At 45.7% G+C, this 22,319-nt stretch overlaps 1 protein-coding gene across 2 annotated transcripts in view; it reads left to right on the top strand.

The window, feature by feature from the left end:
• LOC143862360 (protein VAC14 homolog) overlaps nt 1-21,438 on the top strand; it is a 190,984-nt gene extending 169,546 nt beyond the window's left edge. Inside the window, exons 14-15 of one of the 2 annotated variants that reach the window (XM_077373395.1) lie at nt 20,995-21,275; nt 21,412-21,438. The gene's annotated coding sequence lies outside the window, so the exon portion shown is untranslated. Of the gene's footprint in view, nt 1-20,994; nt 21,313-21,411 lie in introns of those variants that run through there. The other variant, XM_077373396.1, reaches the window with a different exon arrangement.
• The last annotated feature ends 881 nt before the right edge of the window (nt 21,439-22,319 follow it).

Genomic DNA, 22,319 nt, shown 5'->3' with positions numbered 1-22,319 from the left:
ACTTCGGGATTCTGGAAGAGCTTACATTCTGCTTTGGGTTCGAAGTTGAGTTTCAGTACAGCATATCATCCTCAGACTGATGGTCAGACTGAAAGGGTAAATCAGATCCTTGAAGATTTGTTGAGAGCTTGTGTTCTAGATTTTGGTGGAGATTAAGAGAAGCATTTGCCTCTATGTGAATTTGCTTACAACAACAGCTACCAGCAGAGTATTCAGATGGCTCCATTCGAAGCTCTATATGGCCATGCCTGCAGATCACCTTTGTGCTGGGCTGAAGTTGGTGAGAAGCAATTGCTTGGACCAAAGTTGGTTCGAGAGTCGACTGAAAAAGTTGCATTGATTAAGGATCGTTTGAAGATCGCGCAGAGTCGACAGAAGAGTTATGCCGATCAGCGGAGGAGAGATTTAGAATTCGCTGAAGGCGATATGGTTTTTGTGAAGATTTCGCCGTTCAGGGCAGTAATGCGTTTTGGAAAGAAAGGGAAGTTGACTCCTCGTTTTATTGGACCCTACCGAATTGTGAAAAGGATTGGGGCAAGAGCTTATAAATTGAAGTTGCCTTCTAATTTGGAGCGGATGCATGATGTTTTTCATGTATCGATGCTTCGATTGTATCATCCCGACCCTTCACATGTTTTGGCCGAGGATGATGTCGAGCTTCAAGAAGATTGGTCTTTTTCTGAAGGACCTGTGAAGATTTTAGATCGAGAAGAGCGAGCTTTGCGAAATAAGACGATTTCGTTGGTCAAGGTTCTTTGGCGACATCATGGCGTTGAAGAAGCAACTTGGGAGCGCGAATCGGAAATCTTGAAGAAATATCCGCATTTGCTCGGAGGTATATTCCTTACTTCTCATTTATAATCTGTTGTATAATAATCGGTTGTTTTCGGTTTACCCTATGAGAGAGATCAAATTTCGAGGACGAAATTCCTCTAAGGGGGGTAGAGTGTAACAACCCAAAAAAAAAAAAAAAACTCGGAATTCCGAGAATAATTCTCGGAACTCCGAGAACTACTGGAGAGATCTCGGAACTCCGAGAAAATAACCTCGGAATTCCGAGAAATCGGACAGTAGTTTTGGAATCCGGTTCTCGGAACTCCGAGAGCATTTCTCGGAACTCCGAGAAAATGCCTCGGAACTCCGAGAATGTCGCGGATTGAGAATCCGAGAGTTTCCAAACTCTCTATGAAGTGCCGATTTCCGTCCTTTTTGGGTGAGTTAACACCAAAACAAACCCTAAAAAGATTCATGACCATATATATACACTATCATAACCTAATGTTCTTCATAAATCAAAACCCTAAAACCTAAGGAGAATAAGAAAAGGAGAATTCAAGGAAAGGGAGAAGAAGGAAGGGCTTTCAACTCCAAGATCCATCAAGCTTCATTCAATTCTCTCAATTCAAGTAATCAATCACATCAATCAAACCAATCCATTCAAAGGCAAAGGCAAGATTTCGGATTATGTTTTGTAATCTACACTATAACTAGAGTTCTTGAAAATTTAGATAAAAACCTCTTATGTTTTTGTTTCTTGATTCTTGAATCCAATTCATGGCTTTCATTGAAAACCCACAACCCTATGATGGAGATAATTTAAAGGCCATAGTTTCATATACCCTTGATACTATTTCCCTCGTACCCAAAAAGGGGCGAGAAGGTCAAAAGAACTACGTGAACTCCTCGTACAAAAACAGTGCGAAAGGTATCCTCGTACAAAAACAGTTCGAAGGTTATAATTCTACATGGGTATCATTGTGTATAGAAATTAATGGGGAAGGAAAGGGAAGAGCATAGTCTCTAAACGATTTTAGAACCTTAGATTCTAATGACTAGAGCAATAGTCTCTAATGAACAATCATATTGAACAAAGAGTCCTATTTTGCAAATTCAAAGGTGTTATCAGAAAAACCTCTATATTATTGCTTATTGTTGCACCAAATACCATGTCTTTCTTGATATGCTAAATTTCTTTGATATGCCTCTAATATGAGATGATTATATCTTTACATCTTCAATTGCTTAAGTTAAGTTTTATTACTCTGCATAACCGTTATTCTTGCATCCTGACCTTTAAAACTTTTCAACAGACTTTAATGGCGAAAATCCAGAAAACCAGCAAATCGATCAAAACGAAGGAGCATTTGCTGATGAGATGACCTAGACAATGGGATGGGGAGAGATGGCATAGTTTAGGCAGTTATTTATTTCTTTTAGTTTTCTTTCCAAAGTCCTTTGGGGCATGGATATTTAATTTGGCAAATTTGTGGAGTTATTATTGAAAGTATTGGAATAAAATTCTCTTCCCTTATTTTTGTCTCTATTTCATTAAATAAATGATTTGTTTTTAACTAAGACTTCCGCTGTATGAAAGAATGAATGTGTTTTGTGCCTCTTTTATTTTTTTGAGAGGCGTAGCAATCCGGATTTTCGGGGCTCGTTTGCTCTGTTTTATAAAGAGCTAGGCTCAGAATTGCCTCAAAATTTAGCCTGAGAATCCGGGTCGTTACACTAAGTTTACGGCCAGCTACCAACCTAACGCCAACCCTCCTTTATCTTGGCTTGGGACAGGCTGTGAGAAATACATGCGGAGTTAAATGAAGAACAAATATCCCAAAAAACCCACCCCAATAAAATTTTGATGACTGTACAACTGATCTCAGGCTTCCATCTGACACTTAATTTATGTTTGCGTCAACTATAATTATAATGATTGTTATTCTCAATTTCTCACATTAAAAGAACCTAAGTCTGTTGCACTAGTCCAAGACTCATTATACTTTCGTAACATCGCTTTTTCTCTATTTCTGTGTTAGAATGGTTGCATGGATACTTATCGACTTTGTTTTAGATCCAAAACAAATATTTTCCATTTCTTTCATGATTTTCTCATCTAAAAGACTAATAATAAATTACAGAATGACTGAAATCTTGCGTAGTCTGGCTTAATGTTCTTGTACTGGTTTGTTTTTGCATATAGTTGTATAAGTATATGCATAACTGTTGTTGCCTATACATTTGTCTCGGGGTGGCACTAGGAGTTGGTCTTTCCATGCGAAACCCCAATTTGTTTGCTCCGTTGGAGCTGGCCCAGCCCCTCAACTATTCGCAGGCTTACAGCTCAAGTGCTTGATTCTGTACTATGGTGGAAGAATGCTCTCTCTCTCTTTGCAATTATGTTTTAACACTACTGAAAGTAAACCTTCCATATGTGATTAACTAATTTTATATTCTTGTTAATACCAATTTTTAGGTGTCTGGCAGTTGTTGTTGTTAGAGTATATGCCGTGAAAAGCCAGCAGAATGACATTTTGTAATTAATAAAGGTTTATTTCATGACATGAATGGGTAATTATATTAATGAATATGTGTAATGTGCTTATTTTGTAACACATATTCGTCCTTAGGTGGACTTGATAAAAGGTTTATTGGAATGTTTTATGAAACAGTGTTTTTAAAGGATTTTACAAATGCATTTGGAGGCCGGACACCGCTTGACCAAAATGGTATACCCAGAGTGAGCCAAAGGGGTAAGAAGTGTCCACCCCTCGTATGACTCAACTCAATAGATGTAGTCAAGAAGAAAGGACTTGCACATACAAGATGTGATTAGAGGTAAGATGATCTGGCCGTCATCTTCAGGGTTACGGCTCGATGTAGGCCATTGACCTAATGCGAGTGTAGTTTAACTACAGAGTGAGATCGCAGTGGGACCCACCATAGGGTTCTGTAGGATCGATCGTCGGATCCCTGCGACGATCCCACTCATAACTCGAATGACCCGGTAACATCCAAATCGATCAGGGTTCCGCATTTTATGTAATTGCACGGACGGATATGATCCGTTAGATTAATGTGAATACTTTTATATATATATATATAGAGGAAACTGTTGGTGAGCTTAAGCGCCCAATCACATGGGTCCCACATTTTCTGTGGTGATCCAAACCATTCATTTGCAAGGCCCTATCATAGATAGGATGTGTACCAAAAATCAGCTCCATAGGATCATCCTAACCCCTCCATTTGTGGAGGACAAAAATGGACAGACATTATTTGTCCACAAATCTGCCCATTTTTGTCCTCCACAAATGGAGGGGTTAGGATGATCCTATGGAGCTGATTTTTGGTACACACCCTATCTATGATAAGGCCTTGCAAATGAATGGTTTGGATCACCACAGAAAATGTGGGACCCATGTGATTGGGGCGCTTAAGCTCACCAACACTTTCCTCATATATATATATATAGATAGGAAATGCTCAGGGCCTAAGACCAAACTGGCCCATCCATGGTTTGGAGGCCTAAAGTCGGCCCCTCTCAGGTCGAGGTACATGATCTCTTGGCCCTTATATTCCAACTAGCCTAGTGGAGGAAAGAAAGAAGAGTCTTAGGAGTTATCTCATTAGGAGTTTAAAATCTGGATCTTCGCTGTTGGAAGATGTATGGGAGTGGGCTAAAAGATGTTGGGGCCTTTCCAAACTGCAAAGGCCTTAATCAACTCAGTGGATATTTGGTTTTCCTTTGAGTTAGAATCCCAGGCGACTGCTATTCTCAGGCGTGGAGGTGATGCTCTGGGGGGATACCTCTCCTCCCTTCAGCCTTGGTTCCTGGCTTATAACACGGGTGCTAGAACCATTAGGATTAGATTCTATAATATCCCTCTTCATGCCTGGTCTATGTCAACTGTGGAGATCCTCGGACAGCACCTGGGCCAGGTGGTCCAGACTCAGCTCTTTGGTAACCACGATCACTAGACTCAGCTCTTTGGTAACCACGAGCACTGTATGACCTTTGCCTCGGCTTTGGTCATAACTCCCCTTTGGAAATCTATCCCCTCATCTATTAATCTAAGAGTAGATTCCAGTATTTATTCTGTAGGAGTCAAGCGATCTCTAAGGATAGTATCAACAGTCTGGCGATGTCGGTAATGGGGGAATGAAGTAAAGATAATTTGGCTGCTTCTGAGGGCCCCGATTTGCAAGTTCCCAACATTCAGTCGTCGGCGATGGTTGACCCACCGGAAAAGGTGACAGTTGCTAATCCCGAGGGTTGTGATAATGGCAGGGAGCCGTTGGTGGGCCCCTGTTTGAATTTTGAATTATCCACTTCCTCGCCTGGCCTAGCAGCCAACAACTCGCCTAGAATTTCAGGGAGCAGAGTTGAGGCTGTGATAAGGAGGTGGAGTAAGGCTGGAGGCGGGTTGGTCCGAAATCTTTAATTGTTGCAGCAAGAGTTGAGAAAGAAAGGCTCTTGGTAAAGATATCGCTAATAGTTGTATTCTGAATTAAGAAAAGAAAAAAAAAGGCTATAAAATAAAAACCAGATTTAATAACGAAAACAAAAGTTCTAAGGATAAACGTCTACGTATAGGAAAAGGTAATATACGCCGTAGAAGTACTAATCCGAAAGTACAGGTGCTAGCTACCGGAGGTGGTCTGTCTGTTTGTACAAGAAAACTTAAAGGTATTTTTAGGAAAGAGGATCACAGGAAGAGGAGACTTGTTGCTGATTCTCCAAAGCTCCTTCGAAATTTTGACAACTTCACTGAGACAGCTATGCCAGGGAAGGAAGCGAACCAGAGTGGCAATATTTCGATCGCTCAGGACTTTCCGTATGAGGATGGAGATCTTGAACTCCTGAAAGATGTTCGCTACAACGAAAAACTAGCAAGGAAGGAATCATCCACCCCATGTGAGGTTTCACTTAGCATGTTAAAGAAGCGATGGGCACATCTAAAGAAAGAATCTACCAGCAATCCCGGCATCGACTTTAACCCCTCAGAGACGACAAGTGATATGGAATTGCATTTGCCTCCCCTAGATCTCCCCATGCTCAGTAAAGTTTTAGAAAAGGAAATGCGCACTCGTCGGCGCCTCTTGGAGGAGGAAAAAAGGACCGTAATTAGGGACCTGGAGAATAGTCGGGATACCCCGATTATTGAGGTCGTTGGTCCCTTGGACATGCTGGTACAGGAAATAGATCAACGAGCCGGGGAGCACCCAGGGCCTAGTGGGGATTCTAAAGGTAAGGCCAAGCGGGTTGCTGATAGTTCAGAAGAGTCAGGAAGTGGTGGATCGTTCTCGGAAGAATTCGATGACTTGTTAACCATGTGAGACGTTTTTTGGATTGAATACGATGAAGATCTGGGGGCAACCAAAGATATGTTTCTGGCAACGATAGCAAGAGACAAGGAAGAGAAAGAGGTAAGAGCAAAAGAGGCTGAAAAGAAGGTTGGGGAGGGGGCTTAAGCATTAAATTCCTCTTCCAATTCAGTCCTTTCATAATCTTCTAGAGTGAATTCAGGATTAAAGGGAGGAAGATTGTTGTATTGATTGATTTGTAGTTAAAGGAGTCCTTTTGAAACTCTCGGAAGAGGCTGTAGGAAGAATGCTAGTGTGGAAGGTCCATGATAAGCTTGAGAGAGTCTTTGGCTCCCCTCTTCAGGAGTTGTTCTGCTCTGATTAAGTTCTTCTCGTTGAGTTTTCCTGAGGAAGTACGTGACTGGATGAAACGATGAAGATCTTCACTAAAGCTTCAATTTCTTAGGTCTGGTTATCTTCGGCACTAATCTGATCCTAGAAGCAGTGGAGTAGCTGTATTGAAGCTAATTCCCTTTAGCTTGAGAGACTCCAGTCTTTCGCTTTGGGTGATATCCTTCTTTTGTACCTGTACTTGTCTTCAAGAGTTTTGGAGAGAAGAAGAATTCATTTTGGTTGATTGGGAAGGACGTTAGGAAATGGTTTTCGGTTGGGGTAGCCGTGGGGTCTGTAGTTTTGTAATGTTGATGGGAGTTGGCAAGATGGATGAGTTATCCTTTATCTCGATGTAATTATGAGTAGTTTTTACTTGTTTCTCTTGATTAGGGCTGGCAACGGGGCGGGTCGGGGCCGGATGTTGGGGTCCCCTACCCCTTCCCCTTTGTGGGGAATTTCCCCCCTCCCCTTCGCCTCCCCTCTGCGGGGATGGTGGGGAATCCCCCTCCCCTCCCCGCGGGGAATATCTAATCCCCTTGCCCTCCCCTTCCCCTCCCCGCATCCTTCGGGGACAAAATCCCCTCCCCGCTCTGCCCCGCCCCAACATCACCCCCTCTTTAGTCATTGATACACTAATGCTGGGTGTCCCTAATCAACTTAATGCAATTTCAATATATAAAAATATTATAAACTAACATACTTATAGACAAAGGAGATATATTTCTTACTCTTCATAAGATAGCAAACCATCCCATAAGTTGGTCTATAACATACTTATAGACCATTGGTCCAAGACCACGGCGCTTTGATGATCCCAACCATCCCATAAGTTTTTAGATCAACTGGTATCATAGCCACTTCGAGTACCCAACATCCAAACCCCATTTTGGATCATTAATTTTGGGAAATGTTATGAGCACTGTTGTATTCTGATGATCGCACTCCTGACTTTATTAAAAGTAAGGTATGGCCCGCACCATAGGATGATCCAAACCGTACATTAGATGGTGCACACCCTAAATAGGTTGCGCCCAAAAAATCATTTCCTTAGGTTGATCCTAACCCTCCGATCTGTAGAGGTACTGAATGATCCTATTCCTCTATAGATCGGAGGGTTAGGATCAACCTATGGAAATGATTTTTGGGGCACAACCTATTTAGGGTGTGCCCCATCTAATGAATGGTTTGGATCAGCGTATGGTGCGGGCCATACCATACTTTTAATAATAAAATGCAATTTATTTTGGCTACCGATGTTGGCACTACGATTTTTTGATAATTGCATACACTCAGCTTGTCTTTATTATTTCAACATCTGTCAAAAGGTTATTATAGTTCCCATAATGCTCTCAGAAGCTAATTAAAAGGAAAAGACAAGCTAAGTTTATGTTTGGGGGAATCTTGTAGCCGATCCACAGAGTTTCTAGTAGTTTTCCTAAAAAAAAACACTTAAAAATATACAAAAAAATGGCATTGATTAACGGGGCGGGGCGGGGCGGGGACAACTCCATCCCCTTCCCCTTCCCCTCCCCGCACCGGGGAATTTTTAAAATCCCCTTCCCCTCTCAAATCGGGGAATCCCCGCCCCAAACGGGGCGGGGCGGGGCGGGGCGGATCCCCGCTTTTTTGGGTGAAATTGCCAGCCCTACTCTTGATGGCTCAGGAGTATGCTCTTGGCCATGATACTTTGTTAATGCAAGCCGGGACCCCTGGTCCCCAATGTAATTTCCATGGTATAAATATACTTTATCATCTTTCAAAAAAAATATGTAAATGTCTTTGGTAAGTAAGTAACAAGAGACATTAAGAGAATTTTTCGAGGACAAATTGGAGCCATATAACTCCCATTGGATGCGAGTTATTAATTAATTAAGTGGATAATTAATTATTCATTTATTATACATTATTATGTATTATTAATGTGATTAATAATTAGTATAATAATGTCAGATCCAAATGAGGATAGTTATTCCCAAATCGGTTTTGCAAGAGGTGCGAAATTGGAATGGAATAGGAAATTGGAGTTGTACTACACATTTGGATAGGATTGGTGGGGCGCACCACACCCATAACAGTTGGAAGGGCTGGGAAAACATTTCCCATTAATTCAAGGAGTTTGTGTTGCACTACAACTCCTCTTTGGATAGGAATTGCTCAAATGAACTTTCCAGACTTTGAGCAATTCATTTCCAACACGAACACTTATTGGATAAGGCCTTAATGGGCTGGAGAGTGACTCAAAAATACATTTCCCAATCAGTGTTGGGCTTCCCCACATGGCCTTGGACGTTTGGGAGAGTCCCATTCATTCGAGGAATCTCAATGCAAGTTGGTCTTTGTATTGGATAGGAATTGGGGGAGATAAACAAGGAGAAGATAAACCAAAACTCTTTGCTATTAAAAGAGGGGAAGGGCTGGATGAATTCTAGTGAATGTCACTTTGGAAATTCGTCAGCTTCTTCTCCCCCTTTGGAAAATACGTTTTCACATCCCCTCTCTCTGTCTCTCTCTCTCTGTCTCTGTCTGTCTCTCTCTCCTCCAATTATTCAACGTGACACCTCATAGTGCAAAAGAGAAAGGCTTCTAATTTAATTCTCTGATCTCTACAACATGGGTACTGTTAGACCTAAAATCGGTAACAGGTACAGCAGTGATGTAAGAGCTGAGCTGGATGACTAGAGGAGCTGAGTCCTGAAGGACCGGAGTGAACGAGGAGTGAGGTGGTCGAGAGAGAGTCCTGCTATGAGGGCTGAGTCCTGCACAAGGCAAGCGAGGTCAGAAGACCAGACCGGGTTTTACTCCGGACAGGCCCTTCGACACTCAAGTCAGTATGAGCAGGAGTGAAGGGGAGATGTCTAAGAGTTTAGGGAGAGAAGGGATTTTCGCATTACCCATTGGTTTGAGCTTTGAATCCCTTTTTATAGGGAAAACCTGGTGAGGTGTCCTGGACAGGTGTCCAGGACAGATGGCGGCCTGTAAGAGGCTGGAGTTCACCTACTCCAGGACAGGTGGCAGGCTGTGAGTGGTTGGAGTTTACCTACTCTGGGACAGGTGGCAGCCTGTGAGTGGCTGGAGTTCACCTGCTCTGGGACAGGTGGCAGCCTGTGAGTGGCTGGAGTTCACCTGCTCTGGGACAGGTGGCAGCCTGTGAGTGGCTGGAGTTTTTACACCCCATCAGTTGCCCCCCAGTTTTCCAAGTCATTGAGTGACTTGGGAAAGTGTGATTGATCGCTTATCTGGATGGACAGGTGTTGTGTGGAAGTGAATCGGAGGGTTCAGTCCGGAGATCCAGTCCGGAGTCCGGCTGGAAGTGGAGTCCGGAGATCCAGTCCGGAGTCCGGCTGGAAGTGGAGTCCGGAGGTCCAGTCCGGCTGGAAGTGGAGTCCGGATGTGGACTGATTTTTGTCGTCTTGCGGCCAGTCCGGTTCGGACCGGACTGGTTTTTGTCGTTTTGTTGAAACGCGTTATATCCAGTTCGGATTTTCCCGGACTGATTTTTGTCGTCTTGCGGCCAGTCCGGTTCGGACCGGACTGGTTTTTGTCGTTTTGTTGAAACGCGTTATATCCAGTTCGGATTTTCCCGGACTGATTTTTGTCGTCTTGCGGCCAGTCCGGTTCGGACCGGACTGGTTTTTGTCGTTTTGTTGAAACGCGTTATATCCAGTTCGGATTTAAAAATCCAGTACGGAGTGCGGAGCGTGGAGCACGGAGTACGGAGCATGAGGTAGAGCGGTGATGTGAATTTTCATGCACGTAGGAACACGCGCGTGCTTGATCGTATTTTTGAGTGGGAGAATGTGTCCGTCATAAATATGGGACACGTGGCGCCGTTTGAGTGTCCTCGAGATGCGTGCATCGTATTTAATGCCCCACCGCCTCTGAAAAGCTATAAAAGGAGGTTTTACCCCCTTTCATTCTTTACTTTTTACTTTTCATCTTTTCTTCTTTTTCTTGCTCTAGGAGCTTCGACTTCTCAGTTCTCAGTTCGCAGTTCGCAGTTCCCAGTTCGCAGTTCGAGTTGCGCAAGGACTTGGCGAGCTCCACTCACCGGTATTCCTCTCAGCCCTTCTCTTTACTACATGTCTGATAGTAGTTCGAGTTCCGAGTCCGGTACGGAGTCCTCCACTAGCAGTAGTTCGGAATTTAGGCCGCCGCAGGAGCCTGTAATGGCTAGGACGTCCGCTAGAGTAGATCTTGTAGATAGTGACGACGAAGGGGACAAGGAGGAGGTGTTTTTAGACTTAAACGCCACTCCACTCCCCACTGTTAGTCTCTCCCGAGCAGAAGGGAGTGTTGAAAGTGACGTTGCTGAGGCGTCTACAACATTCCCTCCTGGTCAGGCGGTGGAGGTAGTCGCTAGAGCGCGGATGGATGCCAACCCAAAATACAACCTGCGAGCTCTAGTCGAAGAGAACTACCTCACCAGGTCCATGCTAGGCGACATTAGGAATAAGTACTGTGTGCCTCCAAGATTTGAACTGAAGGCAGCTATAGAGGGAGACAGAGCCTGTAACGAGAGTCGAGATCTCTGTATTTATGAGGAGTCGATGAGGGCGGGATTCCGGTTTCCTCTGCACCCATTCTTCGCAGCGGTGCTTCGATACTACGGACTGGCCCCAGCTCAAGTAGCTCCGAACTCATGGAGACTACTGACTGGGTTCTTGTATCTTGTCCACGGCCGGTTAGAGAGGAGCGTGAGCTTGTCGCTATTCCGTGCTTGTGCACATCTGAAGAGGCATAAGGAAGGGGGCTGGATCTACATCAGCCAGCGCCCTGAACTCAAAATCATCACCGGTATCCCCTCGTCAATACATTCATGGAAGAATAGGTTCTTCTACGTCGAGGATAAGGAGGTCAGTGAGCCCTGGCCTGTCCCTCTAGTGTGGGACACTCCGGACACTTCCAAATTAAGTCGAAAGTCGCTCCTCGAGAGTGAGGACAAAGAGACTTTCGCCTTGATGCGGAAGGAGATTGAGCAATCAGGCCTTATCCGCTGTGCAGAGTTCTCAAGAGAGGAGGTGCTAGTTGGACTGGGCGTGAGTGCCGCGACTCCAGAACGTATGTAGCTAGACTTGTCTTTTAAAATATGTTTACTTTTATATGCTTGCTTCTGACTGCTTGCTTGTCTGGCAGAAATGAAGAAACAATCGACTGTCGAGAAGATAAGACAGGGAGCCCAGCCACGGGCACAGGAGGGTGCTGCACAGGCACAACAGGAGCGCCAGAAGAGAAAGGCGACTGTACTGGGGAGTCCGGCCCCGTAACAGGGCACTCCTCCCCCATCCCAGAGGCCCAAGACTACGGTGAAGCTAATAGGCCCCTTTGCTCAGGGCGGTGGCTCTTCTAAGTCCGGTGGTGCTTCTACCGGAACCGGTTCTGGGGCTCGTCCTCCTACTGGGCTTAGTGAGCACGTCTTTCGACCCAATTGGGCCGTTCTGAAGGATGACACTGCCCTAGGCGAGAGCCGAGTAGCAGCAGAGCTTATGAGCAAGTGTTTGCTGCGGAAGGACAAGCAACAGATCCTTTACGAGCCGCCAGCTACAGGAGAGGAGGCTGTGCTATCCTCAGCTTACCAGGTAAGGAAGTGGTGATCCGTTTGCTAACTTTCTGCCCATTTCTTCCTTTCACCATACTGATGCCTGTTTCTTTCTTCAGATCTTGCTCTACTATAATGACCTCAAGGAGAAGAGTAAGAAGTTCTCCCAAGCCATTACTGCATCTGAAGAGGTGAACGGAAAGCTGGCCGCTGAGGTGCAGGAGCTTCAAACGAGCATCGGGCGAATAGAGGAGGAGAGGAGGTTGTTGAAGGAGGATCTGGCCGCAGAGAAGAAGAAACTGGGCAAGGCTGCTGAATCCATGGAGGCTCAAAGAGGAAGAGCCACTGAAAGGCAGGAGAAGGCAGTGAAGGAGGCCACAGAGGCGAAGGAGGCTGAACTTTTCAGCCTGTCGAGCGAGGCTTATAGTCTTGGATATTACGACTGCCTCCAGGAGCTCCAGGCCTGCAATCCAAACTTATTGATGCAGAACATGACTCTCCCTGCCAGGCCGAAGATTACTGATGAGGAGCCAGATGCTCCCGCTGATGCTCCTGCTGACATCACCTCTCTTCCAGATGCTTAGTATTATTTTCTTTTTTTTGTTTGTTTTGACCTCTTTTTGTAATGGTCCTTGAGACCCTACAGCTCTTACCAGCCTTTTTAAAGTGAATTTTGTAATGGCCCTCGAGGCCCCACATATTCTGATCAATGAAATCACATGTCTGTCTCTGATACTTCTCAACTGAGTGATTTGCTTGACTGTCTTTTTAATTTTGATAACCTGGGACTGAGGCTGTTGATAGTCGAATTGTGACAAACTGGTCTTTTAACAAGTACCCAAGTTCAGGAACAACAAGTACCCAAGTTTTGTGAACTGGGTTTCCAGTAAGTACCCAAGTTTTGTTAACTGGGTTTCTAGTGAGTACCCAAGTTTAAGAACTGGGTTTCCAGTGAGTACCCGAGTTTAAGAACTGGGTTTCCAGTGAGTACCCAAGTTTTGTGAACTGGGTTTCCAGTGAGTACCCAAGTTTAAGAACTGGGTTTCCAGTAAGTACCCAAGTTTTGTTAACTGGGTTTCCAGTGAGTACCCAAGTTTACGAACCGGGTTTCCAGTGAGTACCCAAGTTTAAGAACTGGGTTTCCAGTGAGTACCCAAGTTTTGTGAACTGGGTTTCCAGTGAGTACCCAAGTTTAAGAACTGGGTTTCCAGTGAGTACCCAAGTTTTGTGAACTGGGTTTCCAGTGAGTACCCAAGTTTAAGAACTGGGTTTCCAGTGAGTACCCAAGTTTAAGAACTGGGTTTCCAGTGAGTACCCAAGTTTTGTGAACTGGGTTTCCAGAGAGTAAGAGTGAAACAAAGTCTGCAAAAAAGATTATTTATTTATAACAACAAATTGACAAATTTACAAAGTCACCTTTTTACGCTGTACATTTTGTCTATTGATAATATCTCCTGAGATTTTTGGAGTTCCAGGCGTGAGGTAATAAGTGCTCTTTCAGTGTCTCCAGTTTATAGCTTCCTGGCCGGATAACTTCTTTCACTCGATATGGCCCTTCCCAAGTCGGGGAGAGTTTCCTGACTTTCGTCGGTTGGGAGACGGCTGCCTTTCTCAGGACTAAATCTCCTGTCCTGAATTCTCTGGGGCGAATCTTGGAGTTGTGATAATTTGATACCCTCTGCTTATAAGCGGCAACCCGGATTCGAGATTCTTCCCGGATTTCTTCTAGTAAGTCGAGGTCGGCACGGAGCCCGTCGCCGTTAAGCTGCTCGTTGAAGCTGGTGATTCAGGGAGACGGAGCGCCTATATCGACTGGTATCACAGCCTCAGTACCAAAGGAAAGGTTGAATGGCGATTCACCAGTCGTCGTGCGAGGAGTAGTGCGGTAAGCCCACAGAACGTGATAGAGCTCATCTGCCCAACGGCCAGCTTTTTCGTCCAGCCTCTTCTTTATCCCCTGGAGCAGGATTCTATTAGTTACTTCCGTTTGCCCATTGGTCTGGGGGTGTGCAACCGAAGTGAATCTCTGTTCAATTTTTAGGTCCGAGCAGAACTTTCGAAAGTTCCGGCAGTCGAACTGTTTGCCGTTGTCTGTGATCAAGATACGGGGAATCCCAAATCTACAGACTACTGCCTTCCAGAAGAAGTTCTGCACATTCTGCTCAGTGATCTGGGCCAGAGGTTCTGCCTCCACCCACTTAGTGAAATAGTCGATCGCCACTACCACGAACATGCGCTTTCCAGAGGCCGGTGGGAAAGGGCCTAGGATGTCCATCCCCCATACTGCAAAGGGAAGCGGACTAATAATTGGAGCCATTGCTACGGCAGGCTGGTGGATGGTAGGAGAGAACTTCTGACACTTCTCACACCTTTTAACCAGATCCAGGGCATTCTGTCTGATAGTAGGCCAATACAGTCCTCTGAGCAGCACCTTTATCGCCAGGGCTTTGCCCCCCAGGTGTTCTCCGCAAATTCCTTCATGAGTCTCTTGTAGTGCATACGCGGCGTCGCTCGGCCTCAAACACTTCAGATATGGGAGAGTATATGACCTTTTGTATAGATTGTCACCACTGAGGGAGAATCGGGCAGCTCTCTGTATCACCTTACGAGCTTCTTTCTTATCCTCCGGGAGTCTAGCATCGCGCAGATAACCCACGATCTCATCCATCCAGCACGGCTCATCTTCCACCTGCATGACTTCCATGGCTTTACTGTCGATGCTGGACCTCTGTAGAAACTCCATGTGTATGCTTCCGAGAGTGGTATATCCAGAGGCAGCCAGTTTTGACAGCACGTCAGCTTTGGCATTCTCCGTTCTTGGCACTCTGATGACCTCGAAACTTGCAAACCGGCTGGAAAGTTGGCGAACCTTGGCGAGGTACTTAATCATACGCTCGTCTCGGGCTTCGTAGACACCTTGGATCTGGTTTGCTACCAGCTGCGAGTCGCAGTATGCTTTCAATTTTTGGGCGCCGGTCTGAATTGCTAGGCTCATTCCGGCAAGGAGGGCCTCATATTCCGCCTCATTATTTGATGCACGGAACCCGAATCTCAGGGCGTAATCCGCAGTGAACTCATCAGGCCCAGTGAGGATGAGGCCAGCTCCACAGCCGTTTTTATTTGAAGATCCGTCGACATATACTTCCCAAGTTGGTGTGCTGGTTATGGAGTCCTGTCCGGCTGAAGGTGGCCTGATTTCTGTCCGAATTTCCTCTGTCATACGCTCTTCAGGGACTACTTTCTCTATAACTGGGAGCTGTAATGCTTCAGGGTCGACGACCTGCTGGGGGATAGTGCACTCTGCTACAAAATCTGCCAGTACTTGGGCCTTGATAGCTGGCCTGGGTGCGTACTGAATATCGAACTCGCTTAGCTCTACAGCCCATTTCACAAGTCGCCAGGAGATATCTGGTCGATGGAGAACTTGTCGAAGTGGCTGATCAGTCAAGACCTTTACAGTGTGAGCTTGGAAGTACGGCCTTAACTTCCTGGCGGCCATTACCAGCGCGTAAGCCAATTTCTCGACCCGCTGGTACCTTGTTTCTGCGTCGTGAAGAACCTTGCTAACATAATAAATTGGTTTTTGCTGGCGGTGCTCTTCACGGACGAGTACAGCTGCCAGAGCCGTGGAGCTGATGGAGAGATACAAAAATAGCTCCTCGCCCGGCTCCGGCTTTGTTAATAATGGCGGAGAGGACAAATATCTTTTCAGTTCTTCGAATGCGACCTGGCATTCTTCCGTCCAGGGCGCGGTCTTGAGTCCCTTGACCGCGCTGAAAAAGGGGAGGCACCTTTTCGCTGATTTGGAGATAAAGCGACCCAACGCCGCTATCATTCCTGTGAGCCGCTGGACTTCCCTGATGGTTTTTGGGGCAGTAAGCTCCATGACGGCTCTGATCTTTTCTGGATTTGCTTCTATCCCTCGCTGGCTCACCATGAATCCTAAGAACTTCCCCGAGCTGACACCAAATGTGCACTTGGTGGGGTTAAGTTTCATGTTGTGCTTCTTCAGGACCTGGAATGTTTCTCTGAGATCAGACGCATGATCCTGCGCACTCCGACTTTTGACCAGCATATCGTCTACATAGACTTCCATATTACGGACGATCTGGTTCTGAAAAAGTTTGTTCACAAGCCTTTGGTAAGTGGCTCCGGCATTTTTGAGGCCGAAGGGCATAACTCGGTAGCAGTAAGTCCCTTGATCTGTGACGGAGGAGGTCTTTGGTATATCCGACTCGTACATCCTGATCTGATTGTATCCGGAGAAGGCGTCCATGAAGCTCAACAGTTCATGACCCGCTGTGGCATCAATGAGTTGGTCGATCTTCGGGAGTGGATAGCTGTCCTTAGGACAAGCCTTATTCAGATCGGTGAAGTCGACGCAGGTCCTCCATTTCCCATTAGTCTTCTTGACTAGGACTACGTTTGCCAACCAGTCCGGGTATCGAATCTCGCGAATGAAGTCAGCCTTCAGAAGCCTCTCCACTTCTTCTTTTATTGCCTGCCGCCTTTCGAAGGCGAAATGTCGTCTCTTCTGCTTCACCGGTCTGCAGGTTGAATCAACACCGAGCCTGTGTGTGCTGATCTCTGGATCAATGCCGGGCATATCGGCGGGAACCCATGCAAAGACATCTGCATTGTCCTGGAGAAAAGTGGTGAGCTGGTGCTGAATGTCGGTGCTGAGGGAGGAACCGATCAGAGCGACTTTCTCACTGTCCTCTGGGCACAGTGGGATGGAGAGGAGGTCTTCAGCAGGTTGAGTCCCTCTGAGCTCGTCCCTTACATCGAGCAGTTCAATTGGCAGTGACTCCACTGCATTTTTGCCTTTAAGTGCCGTTGCGTAGCACTCTCTGGATTGAGGCTGATCTCCTCGAACTTCCCCCACACCATTGGGGGTTATGAACTTCATTTTTTGGTGGTAGGCCGAGGCTACTGCACGGATGAGGTTCTGGCCAGGCCGTCCCAAAATAGCATTATAGACCGAAGTGGCCCTTACTACTAGAAAGTTGACCATGGCGAAAGCTTGACAAGGTGGATCTCCGACAAGAACAGGGAGCTCGATCTGCCCCACCACTTTCACGACCTCTCCGGAGAAGCCAAATAAATCTGAGTTTGCCGGCTTCAGACGGTCGTCGCCTATCATCATTTTCTCAAAGGCGTGGTAGTATAGAATGTCCGCCGAACTCCCATTGTCTATGAGGATTTTCTTCACCTCCCAGTTGGCGACGAGCATGGTTAAAACCAGTGCGTCGTCGTGGGGCAGGATAAGATTATCCAGATCTGCATCTGAGAAGGAGATCTCATTCTCCGTTCTCGTCTTTTTGCTGGTTGTGTGCACGGCGTTAACTCGCCGTGCATATGCTTTGCGGGCGGTAGAAGAGGTGCCCCCAGCTGCAAGCCCACCCATAATTGTACCGATGACCCCCCTTGGCTGAGGTTGGGGTGCCTCAGGTTGCGCATTGCCCAGCTGAGGAGTTTTGTCCCGAGCAGGGGGCTGCTGTGATCTTCGAGGGCTGCGACCCTGAGGGCTCTTTCCTCTGCGTTCTTGGTTGCGGCCGTCAGTTCGGATATACTTTTTCAAATAGCCCCGGCTGATGAGTTGTTCAATTTCCTGCTTGAGTTGCCAACAATCATCTGTGTCGTGGCCGTGGTCCTTGTGGAACCGGCAGTACTTTGAGGGATCTCGCCTGTTTCCCTTGGAGATCATTCTAGCAGGCAACTTCACGAACTCTTCTTCGCTGATCGCCGCCAGTATGTGCTTTCTGGAGGTGTTGAGAGGCGTGAAGTTTTCTTCTCTTCTTTGAGGAGGCGGAGACTTCTCTCTCCTGGGAGGTTTATCCTCCCTGCGCTGCTTAGGGAGATTCTTCTCTTCAGAGGTTATCCTCCGATTTGAATTAAGAGCTGCCAGTGTTTCTTCCACCGTGATGTACTCTTCTGCTCCGGCCATAAGATCCGCTAGTGAGCGCGGATTTTGTCGAGCCACCGCTCGACGGAATTCATTAGACCTGGCGCCTGCGAGGAGCGCATTCATTGCTGCTGAGGGATCTAGATTTGGCACTTGAAGTGCCTCCCTGTTGAATCGGCGGACGAACACCTTCAGAGGCTCGTTGTCGTCCTGTCGCAAGGCCATCAGGGAAGCTGTTGTTTTCCTTGGCCTGCGGCTGCTCATGAAGTGGCGGACAAGATCCTCTCCAAAATCATCAAAATTGTTGATGGAGTTCGGTTTGATCCTGGAATACCAGTCTCTTGCTGCGCCAGTTAGCGTCGTTGGAAACGCTCTGCAAAGAAAGCCATCGGAAGCTCCGTGGAGGAGCATAATTGTTCTGAACGTCTCCAAGTGGTCCACGGGGTCTGTAGTGCCGTCATACTGAGGGACGGCGGGCATTTTAAACCCTCTAGGTGCTGGGGCACCCAGAACATCATCAGTGAATGGAGTCTTACTTGAGAACGCCCTGGAGACGGGCCGGCTCTGGTCCTTCGCCAGTTCCTCTATCCGATGGTCCATCTCCTCCATTCTCTGTAGCAGCGGATCCGTCCTGTGGTCCAAGGACCTGATCCTTTCCACAGACTGGCTCGCCGCAGAGCCGGATTGGCTCTCCCGACTCATACGACGAGGTCGGCGCTTCGCTGGTGGCGCGCGATCTTCATGAGCTCGGCGCCTCTGTACGGAGGGGGAACGTGACCTTTCACGGCGATGAGGCTCTGTTTGGGCATGCCTCGTCGCGGGGTGAGGGACTTGTCTCGTGGAATGATGAGTTCGGCCCTCACCATGGTGTGATGACTCTCCCCTATGGACGTCTGACCTTCCTTGGACAGATCGCGGAGCCTCTGGGGGAGGTTGAGGGGGTACTTGAGGTAGTTGCTGGTACTGCCCAACGAGGGCTGTCATCTGCTGAAATAGAGCTTGAACCTGCTCCGGGTGGGCAAGGGATTCAGATGTTCTGAGCGAGCCGGGCTCTGATCTGCAGTAGCAGAAGCTGCTACTACTAGTGATGCAATTCGCTCGCTCCGGGTCCTGCGGGGTAGCGCGGTTTGGGTAGTCCGCGCCCGCGCAGTAGGCATCCGCGTACTCTTGCGTCCTGCCATTTTTGTGAGTGGGATGTAAAGACAGCTTTTAGTTCTGAGGTCCCACGGATGGCGCCAATCTGTTAGACCTAAAATCGGTAACAGGTACAGCAGTGATGTAAGAGCTGAGCTGGATGACTAGAGGAGCTGAGTCCTGAAGGACCGGAGTGAACGAGGAGTGAGGTGGTCGAGAGAGAGTCCTGCTATGAGGGCTGAGTCCTGCACAAGGCAAGCGAGGAGTGAAGGGGAGATGTCTAAGAGTTTAGGGAGAGAAGGGATTTTCGCATTACCCATTGGTTTGAGCTTTGAATCCCTTTTTATAGGGAAAACCTGGTGAGGTGTCCTGGACAGGTGTCCAGGACAGATGGCGGCCTGTAAGAGGCTGGAGTTCACCTACTCCAGGACAGGTGGCAGGCTGTGAGTGGCTGGAGTTTACCTACTCTGGGACAGGTGGCAGCCTGTGAGTGGCTGGAGTTCACCTGCTCTGGGACAGGTGGCAGCCTGTGAGTGGCTGGAGTTCACCTGCTCTGGGACAGGTGGCAGCCTGTGAGTGGCTGGAGTTTTTACACCCCATCAGGTACTAATTAGATCAGACCTTGTTCAAGTGAATAAGAGTTATTCACATTCACAATCAAAGGTGCAAAGAAAGGAATCCATCGGTTCAACTTGCGGGATTCGCGGCGTTCAAAACGGTCGCAACCGTTCGAGGATTAGATCAAGCAGTGAGGTTTCTTGATTTCTTTTTCAAAGACTTATTTATTGATGTTTAATTAGCAATAATAACTAATCTAGACTCTATGATCTTGGGCAAAAGCAAGATCGAAAAGAAAATTTAAAGTTCCATGCGTTTTTGTTTCTGCTGCGCGTAGCGATCTTGCCGGAAAGGGATAACCTTCCTTCAATTGTATGTCTTAATATTTAATCTCGTTATGAAAAGTGAATCTAGAATTCTTAAAAACCTATAAACATTGGGAAGCATATTAATGTAGAAACAGATCCAAAAAAAAGCCTACTGAGTGAACTATAGTATAGCAGATTTAGTTAATGAGTAGCAGCTTCCATAGTGGAAAACAGCTCAGTGAATTGTTAACTGCACCACACACCCATCCACACCTGTACTGGGTGCACTAGTGAACAGGTTAATTGTGTCTGATCAAGAGAATTTCTTATTCATTCGGATCTCTATGAAGTCTAAGAACCACTATTGGAATCTTGCACAAATAGGCCAGATTGATGCAAGGAGCAATTAAAAAAAAAAGCGGTATCAACATAAAGTTATTATATTTCACTTAGACAATTTTCTCCTCAAATGTTTTCCCACCAACAAAACTTAAGTCCCAATAAATAAATAAAAACAATGGGAAACTGATATATTGTTTCCGACACCAATGTCTGCTCCAACGGTGGTTTTTTCTTTCCCTATTATCGGTAATGTCAAAAAATCCCAAGGTGTAAGGTCACTATGTGTGATTTTCTTTATTATGATACAAAAAATTAAATTCATGCATTGCAATATAGAAAGGACAATGTCCAATCATAGAAATAAAGTCTATTGATAAATCAGGGAAAGATAATTGATATCCAGACTCCCTTAAAGTAATAATGGCACTCCTAGTTTATTTTGCACTTCACTAGTTAGCTGTTTAGGCTGTTACAATTGCCAAAAAACTATCGACAGTCAGTAAGATTTTTTTTTAATTAACCGTGTTGTTATCAAAATAGTGAAATGGTATGAGTTCTTGGTTTTGTGCTTTGAAATCTCAAGCGCTATGGCCAAGAACACTTGAATTGGTTTCATCCAAGTAGTTTAGAGTCCTATCACAGGACTATTTGTATCTATTGTTCTATTGTCTAGTGCAAATTTCATTTTCACTGTTTCTGGCAGCCTATTTACCATTTTTCTTATGCTTTCCCAGGTGGGATCTAAACGAAAGCGAGCTTGCAGTGCCAATGACATGGCTAGTGGTGCTGTCCGGGCTCATCAGTTCCTGCATGACTTCTCAGCCTTGCCCCTGGACCAGATGGACTTGAATGAGGCGCTGCAGCAAGTGGGCAAATTGAGGTGTGATTTGGAGAGAGATGCGGTAGGCTGTCCATGGCTCCAGCAGTTCCTCTAAGCACTAATCTTCTATTTTTTGATGATTGGGAAGGTCAGCACTGAAATACCTTCCAGATGTATAGATAAAAGACTATTAAAGTAAGGCCTCTATGCCAAGATTTTCCCTTTTGCTTCTTCCTTAGAAGGCTTAAATTATCGTATTTGTCGCAATTTTGGGTTACAGATGGCTATTATCCTCTTTTTTTTGTTTTTTTTGCATGTTTCGTTCATCAAGCTTTTGTGGATGCTGATGAAACCAGGGTATTCAATCTAATCAAGATTGTTTCAAGCTTCGGAAACCAAGAGCCTTACTAAAATAGTTTGCTAGGAAGGCACTGCCATTCCAACCTTACACTTTTACCAGTGTGGCCTATTAGAAGAATGTTCGGGTTATTGAAATTTGAAAAGGTATTCCATATTTACCTTTTACGTTTGGTATTGTACCTAATAACAGCTCTCTAATTTTATGCCTAAAGTATCAACAGGAAGTGCTAAAAATTTACAATCAAGAGTCTAAGTACAGTGGAGGATGTCTTTAATTGCAATATATGAAGTCCTTATATTTGCCATGGTAGTCTTTGGATTAGGATTTTTTTTTTCTGAAGGAGAGATGAAAATATTACCACTGTCAATTTATGGCAATGTCTGTTTATTTGTGGTCTCCAGGACGAATCCATATGAACTACTTTCCATCTAGTTAAGGGTATATTTTTGAAGTGTAAAAATAAATCGTAGGCTCCTTAAAAAAAATCATTGCAAAGCACAAGATGTTCTATTTCCACAGTAATGTGTTTACTTGTAAGGTTCGAGAGGGGGCTTAGGCTGTGATGTGAGCAGAGTAATATATTTTCCTATTATCTTTGAAGTCTCTCTAAATGTATTTGTTTGGTTTGACCTTAGGCCCAGGTTGGATTGCAGAAATTTTGTGGAAAAGTTCGAAAAGGAAAAATGTCTGAATTTTCCTACTTTATTAGGCATGAAAAAAGATAACAACAACAAACCATGTTCAATTGTTATTTAGAGGGCCTTCAATTTATGACGATATCCCTCTAAATTAGCCATTATCATATAAATTTCCTATAAATCATGTAAAGAAAAAAAATTCAAGAAAATATTTTCCACCGGAAATGTTCTTTCTTGCCG

The sequence above is a fragment of the Tasmannia lanceolata genome, unplaced genomic scaffold (genome assembly GCF_043159265.1).
Source record: "Tasmannia lanceolata isolate RefF3 unplaced genomic scaffold, GAP_Taslan_0.1 ptg000037l, whole genome shotgun sequence".
In the NCBI taxonomy this organism is placed as follows: Eukaryota; Viridiplantae; Streptophyta; class Magnoliopsida; order Canellales; family Winteraceae; genus Tasmannia; species Tasmannia lanceolata.
This window is presented reverse-complemented; position numbering and strand designations above follow the sequence as displayed.